Source organism: Pygoscelis adeliae, unplaced genomic scaffold (genome assembly GCF_000699105.1).
Source record: "Pygoscelis adeliae isolate BGI_AS28 unplaced genomic scaffold, ASM69910v1 Scaffold4, whole genome shotgun sequence".
NCBI lineage: Eukaryota > Metazoa > Chordata > Aves > Sphenisciformes > Spheniscidae > Pygoscelis > Pygoscelis adeliae.
This window is the reverse complement of record NW_008824986.1, coordinates 17,909,490-17,916,779: the sequence shown is the minus strand read 5'-3', so window position 1 is coordinate 17,916,779 and position 7,290 is coordinate 17,909,490.

The window sequence follows — 7,290 nt, the reverse complement described above, 5'->3', positions numbered from 1 at the left end:
AATATTTTAGCAGTTACTTAAAAATATTTAAGAAGGTAAAAGAAGGGCTTTCAGTAGAATCAGGCTTTCAACAGGGCATGGACACAAGGTGAAGGAGCACACAGTAAACATTGTGGAAGTGTCTAAATGCTCCATGGGAAGCTCAACCCTTCTGTAATTTCTACACGTTGATCTGGGTCATAGGTTTTTAGGGAAGGAACCCCAAAGAGGGAAAGTAGTTGCAGTAAAAAATCAGCTGCAGGCAAACATGCGTAAGTTTTGCCAATAAAGTCTACTTCAGTCTGGTTTATTGGTCCTCCACCACCTGTAATTTGAGTGGCTTACCACACAACTACTGGATGCCTTGAAAGATTTTTGGAAAGCAGACTGAGAAAGTATGCCTCTAATGAAGCAACAAGGTTCAACGCACAGTGTATTTCTGAAGGATTATCAGAGGCCTTGGGCATGCAGTGAGATACAAGGCTGTAGGCCAAGTGCATTTAACCCCTATCACTGTAATAATCCATACAAAATGTGTCGTCTTACCCATCTAATTGTCGAATTTGCGGAGAAAGAGAGTAAGAAATTGTTGTGGTTTAACCTCAGTCGGCAACTGAGCCCCACACAGCTGCTCGCTCACTCCCCCCCCGGTGGGATGGGGGAGAGAATCGGAAGGGTTAAAAGTGAGAAAACTTGTGGGCTGAGATAAAAAGTTTAATAATTGAAATAGAATAAAATCCTAATAATAATAACAACAATAATATACAAAGCAAGTGATGCACAATGCAGTTGCTCACCACCCGCCGACCAATGCCCAGCCAATCCCCGAGCAGCGGCCCCCCCGGCCAGCTTTCCCCAGTTTATGTACTGAGCATGACGTCACACGGTATGGAGTGTCCCTTTGGCCAGTTTGGGTCAGCTGTCCTGGCCGTGCCCCCTCCCAGCTTCTTGTGCACCTCCAGCCTTCTCAGTCGGTAGAGCATGGGAAGCTGGAAAGTCCTTGACTAGTGTAAGCACTGCTTAGCAACAACTAAAACATCGGTGTGTTATCAACATTATTCTGGTACTAAATCCAAAACACAGCACTGTACCAGCTACTAGGAAGGAAATTAACTCTATCCCAGACGGAACCAGGACAGAAATCAAAACCAAAACTGTGTAGGGTGTATCAATAACTAGTCTGAAAGGCTAAATTGTTTCCAAATTTTCACATATGAACTAAAAGACCAGCTCCTTAAAAAAATACTTCTAAAGCCAAACAAAACTCACAAGCGTTAACAGTTCTCTACAGTAAGACTTTAACAGTATCCACGGTCCATAAATCATGTTCATTGGTGGGATCCAGTTAGAGTATATCTGAGATGGCTTATGGGTTTGGGACTTGGGTGTTCTGTTGGTTTCAACCTTCTTTCCACCAAAATTGATGTCCTTATAACAGCACCAGAAACTGTGCCCCCGTGAAAAATTTTATCCTAGATGATTCAAATTAAATTTTAAGACTAGTCATTTATTGTTCATTTAAAGGAGTCCCGTTTATAGCAGCAAAAGTCCTGTCTTGTAGTCCTTGAGCTGGGATGGTGACAGGAAAAGGTCATTAGCCTGCTGCCTAGCCTGTCAGGAAAATTGTCTGGGGGATGGGAGGGCAAATACAGGTTGAGAACAGCCTGGGGGAAGACTTCCAACTGGACAGTGTGTTTGTCATGAAATTGTAGGCCTGCCCATCCCTTGCCTTTGTGCATAGGATGTTGTTAGTATTACAGTTTCTACTGAAATTCTTCTGGAATATTCAGTGAAGATGCTGAAAAAACAGCTTCCCCAAGTGTATTATGCGATCTATTATGTGGAATCAAAGCTGAAACAGCCCGTCCAGTGGGAATGCATTTGTTCTGTGTTATCCTTCCAGCAGGGGTTTATCCATGTGTGCTGGAAATTACAGTATTAAATGCTCCAGCATGGAAATTTTGTGTGAGGATTATCGGACTTAATTTTTCTCAGTGCATTGCAGCCCAAGCCTCCTGCTGGCACAGGAGTCCTCTGGAGCTTACACTGCAAAGGTTTTGAAACACTAATGCCTGAAATTAAGAAATCTGAACTCTGCTGAGGAATAAGAAAAGATAATGTTTTCTCTGTTTCACTCCTTCTGCATGACAATGCCTATCAAAAACCTTTGCTCTTCTCTCACTTCCCTCAAGCAATTTGTTTTAAGCTTCCCAGCTGAAACAGAGCTGTAGCATTGTTCCAGCTTAGTAGAATTGCAGTTTTCTTAAATGGCCAGACATAAACCTTGGGTACCAAAAAATTATATTTCCATTGCTTTTTTTCCCCCTTCTCCAGATTTATGCATAAAATATGTATGTACACAGAAGACTGAAGTGTTTCAGAAACTGAGTGCATTAGCACCCTCTCTGAGCTGGGTCAGGGATGGTTATCTGCAAATGAAGCAGAGGCAGCTTCACGGCTGCTGCCTCCTCAAAGTAGAGCTTCAGTTGCTTGCTGTTGCCACCTGAGTTTTGCTGGGTACAGCTCGGCGCATTCAAGGTCAGTCTTCCCCATTCTCACAGTGCACTTGTGTGGTTATGAGCGCTCGCATCTGATTCCTTGGGACCAAATCTCCGCTCTAGTGCTGAGACCTGGCCAGGGGGTGCCTGGCCAGGCACGTGTCTATTCTTAAAACAGTTCTACCAGATGTTCAGTATCTGAATGCGATGTGATTATTTAGTCAAGATTATATTTCCTTGGGTTTTATACAGCAGTGTGGTTGTGCTGTATTTTTAATTCTGTGGTCATTTCAATGAGTGCACCCAGTGCTGCAGTGGTAAAGGCAGTTGTTTTTGAATCCATGTCATGTATCATTGCCACATGCTTGGTGCCTTGCTACTGGCCTGATCCTGTGAGGTGTTCATCACAGTCCAAAAATAAAACTTGCTCACAATGTGATGTATGGAATAGTCTTACAGGGGAAGGGAGAGCTTTATTGCTTGTATCACTTGACATTGGGACCGCATGAAAACTGGAAAATATTACGCCATAGTAGTAGCCTTTCAGTAGCTGCTGAGTTTGCCAGCAGTGATTACAAAGCTTTATAATCCATTATAAAGCTTTTTTTCATTCTTCCATTAGCTTTTGTTTGGAGAAGTCCTTTCTTCTAGTGAATGTCAGGTAGTCCTGAAGGGTAAAGGGACTGTTTCTGAAAAACAGTTGCTCACAGTTCGATCTGATTCTCATGGTCTGTAAAAAGGTTATATTAATAAACAAACAATTGTTATAAACAAATGAAATTCCATCACTTCGCTACACAGACCTAGCATTTCACTGCGATCAGCTCGAGCTACAGCTATGCCTCTTCAGCCTTCCTCTGCTAAGGCTGCAATGCTCATGCAATAAAACAATTGGTCACACCTCATTATTGAGGTTGTTTGCAGTAGTGTACAAAGGACCAAGTAACATGTTTTGAAATGGCTAATCAATTGTTACAGATTTAACTAAGTTGATGCCTGCACATCTTTCTAATGTGCTTTTTTTACTAAAGCTGGGGACAGGATCTTAATTACAAACTCAGTCAAGCCTCTGTGAGGCTGAAGCTTCAACTTTAGAACATAAATATTGCTTGCATGCAATTATAATATTCTGTTTTTGCCACTTACACTGGAGTTTTGTGCCTCTCAACTTCACTCTTGGAAAGTTACATTTGGACTTAGATGTATGACGCTTGTTGTTTGGAGTGACACACACAAATCCCCAAACACCAGAACAAAAATTCAGCCCTAATCATCAAAGGGAAGTGAAGACTAAATGAATGTGTGTCATGCGTATCCAATTTCTCCACTGATCATCCAGAGAAAATAAATCACAGTGGATGTCCTTCCATTTCTTCTTTGTTTAAATAGCTAGAATTTAACTATGTTAAAGTCACCCTGGGTTTCCCCAGGGAATACTAAAATAAATTAATATTGGCTGATTAAATGTTTTGACCCATATTAAAGCCACTGGAAAATGATAGGCCTAGTTTGTCATGGCAGTACTCCAGCTTTTTTTTGTGTACTACTGCAATCAGGATAAAACTGGAGGAGCACATCTCAACTAAACTAATACCCAATTTCATCCGTTTTTAATAAATCCTTTTTCTGGGCCTGTACTCTTTGGGATAGATTTCTTGGGCATCAGTCTCTCAGCGATGTCTAGTGTCTAGCTGTGCTAGGATCTCCTGTCGTCTTCCCATTGTGCATCAGAAAAGACAGCAAAAGTTATCCACAGAAAAGAGAGAAATAGGGAAAAGCATTGCAGACAGGTCTGGCTTGATTAAAGGGAAAATTTAAAATGGCATAAATAGGAGATAGGTATCCAAGTCACATTGATTATTTTCAATGAGAATAGGATAGCTTACAATCCTTCATCTCTCTGAAATGTTTCCTTACACACTGAGGCAATTTAATTTGGAAAGAATTGTTGGAAGAAATCTGATAGGTGTATAAAATGAGCAGTATAAAAAGCATGCTGTCACAGCAAGGGCAGTGCCCCGAGACTCAGAACCTGCTCAAAAGCTAATTGAAATCAATTGGAAAGACTTCTGTTGACTTAAATAAGCTCTGGATGAGCCCTTGGGAGAGCTAGTTTCAATACCCGGGTTTACCACAGATTTCTTGGATGGCTCAGGGCAAGTCACTCAGGGCCATATCCAGAATGGGGGCCAGATATTGTAATGGGATTGCTCGAAGGGACAGAGTGGGAAAGGCTCTCCACACAGCCTCACACTTTAGGGCTCTTTTCAGAAGTGGGTTGTGAGCTGCTAATATAAAGCAAATAATAACTTCTATTTAGCCTGTGGTGCTTACAGTTGTAGGATGCTGTCAAGACAATTTAAAGACATTTTGAAAATGAGGATTAGGCAGTTGTGATTGTAAGAGCAGCATCTGTAGTCAGACTAGCTTGGATAAAATGTCAAGGGCCACCAATCCTCATGTTTCAGAGCATAAACTCATCACCAGCTGGAATAATGAAGCAGATACCTCAGTGGAACAATATGTTACTGTTGAGCAATTCATGGTATCATTTACTACATGCTGTCATCCAGCCATACCTTTATGCAGATGCTCCCCTGGAAAGGGGGTCTCTTCTCACTGCCTGGGGAGTGGCAGAGCTGTCTGTAACTTGTGTAACTAAGGCCATTTCCTTGAGGTGATGGAGGCTCCTGGTGAGTGCTGCACCCTCAGACCCACTGGGCTGGGTCCTTCTGGCTGCCCTAATCTCTCATAAGCTCTAGCAGTGTTTTTGGTGCTGTCAAGAGACTCTGCAAGCTACAGGAGCTGGGCACTGCCTTGTGGGATGGAGCCTTAGCCATCTCCCCTGGTTTAAAATGTATATATGTATACACACACACACCCTCTATGTCTCTCTGAGGTCCTTTGCTGGAATTGCCTGTTCGTGCTGAATCCCAGATCTAGGGTGGTGTTTCTGCTGCAGTGCTTCATCACTGCTCAGGCAGGGACCTTGGAGGTGAGTGCTGAACGCCTCTCGAGGCTCTGAAGACCTGAGGTTCCCTACCTCTGGTTGGTTGGTTGGTTGGTTGCTACTGCTTTGCCAAGAGATACCCAGGAGATCCCACTCTGGGAGTCCTTGTCTCCCTCCACGCTTTATCCCCTAACTTCTGTCCTTTTTTAGCCATTGCTGCCTCCCCTCTGGCTCCCAGTTCCTACTTTCCTCCTTCAGCACTCTAGGCAATAAGGTGCAAAAGCTGCACCTTTCCACCGCCTCCCCCCATCCCGGTGCAGCGCTCCTTCCCTTCAGAGGGCCCAGCAGGAAGGCTGCTCCTGTCAGCGGGAGATGGGCTCACAGTCCCTGTGCCTTGTGTTGCCTTAACCAGCAGCAGCAGTTGTGGTTTGGGAAGCCAGGATAAGTATTAGCAGCTCTTGGCTGAACACGCTCAGCAGAGGCTGGGTATGGATCACCACCAGCTAAGTCACTGATGGCTCAGCCAAGTCCTATGTGAAAAAAGCAGGAGATTGTTCAGATGACTCAGAAAAACTTTTTTACATAGCACTAATAAGGCAGAAGGATTACCAGGAAAAAAAGATGGAATTTAAGGAAATGCAACACAGATTGCAATTTTTTCCAAGTTTTTAGTCATAGAGGACAGGGAGAAGGAGCCACCAATTTCTGAAAATGTTTGGGTCTCCTCTTCAGAGAGGATTTTGCTAGGTAGAAGTTTACTGACATTTTCCTGGGTTGCCTGAGGCTACCTAGTGAGGCTGGTGCCAGCTTACTTTAACATATGTAACATCTGTTGTCTTCCAGGCTGTGATAATGGCTGCAAGCCCTACATATTTAAGTTAATGAAAGTTCAATCAGAAGTTAATTAGGGCTTCTGGCTTTTCCTGCCTACACCAAGAACAGAGCAGAAGAGATTTCTTGGAAAATATGGTTGAGGAGGAGGGGATAAATGTATGCTATCAGACTGCAATGTTTAATAGACAGTTTGAGCATCATGATCTGTGCCAGTGAAGAAGAATTTCTAGGGAGCTCATTGCCTAATTCTGACATGCCTCTGGTGATGACTCCACTGCACCTCAGGTAGCTGGGCCAGGAAAAAGATTGAGTGATTGTATCTCCTTACCTCATTCCAAGCTCTCTGGGATACAAGATGCAGCAGCAAGTGTGCTGCGGCCAGTGTAAGATGAGCAGCCTTGGTTCCCGCTGCCTACAAATCCGTTATGCCTTTTGCACTTAGGGCCTTCTAGGAAGGGTTTGTGGCTGACTTGTCTGCTTGGTGCTGATGCGGAGGCAGATAGGGTGTATAAGATAAGTCATGCTGAGCAAACTCCTGTCACCCATTTGTACTGAGGAGGGCTGTATGCTTGGTTCCATACCGACAAACTTTTTTTCCCCCATTGCTTCTCCTACGCAATAATATGCCCTGGAAAAGCAAACATAAGAAGAGCAGTTGGATCTCTTGCTTCTTCATGTCTCTTCTTCACAGTGTGGAGGTGCCGAATTTCTTGATGAAAAGTTCAGAAAGTTGTTTTTCACAATGTGAACCAAATAATATATTGTCCTGTAATCGTGTCCTAGGAAAGGACAGACACTTTAGCTGGAGACCTTCAAAAAGATCAGCTGGAAGCAAATACTGCAGCCAGAGAACTGCTTCCGGTCATTGGCCAAACTCCGTTTTGTTTCAGCCTGACCCAAAAACCAACTTTTATGAGAACATTTTGAGAACTGAAGGAAGTTGTTTTACCCTTAGGTATTTATTCCAAAACAAAGAGAAAGAAAAATAACCTCAGGTCTTGTGGAAGCTTCACCAGAAGTCAGACCTAG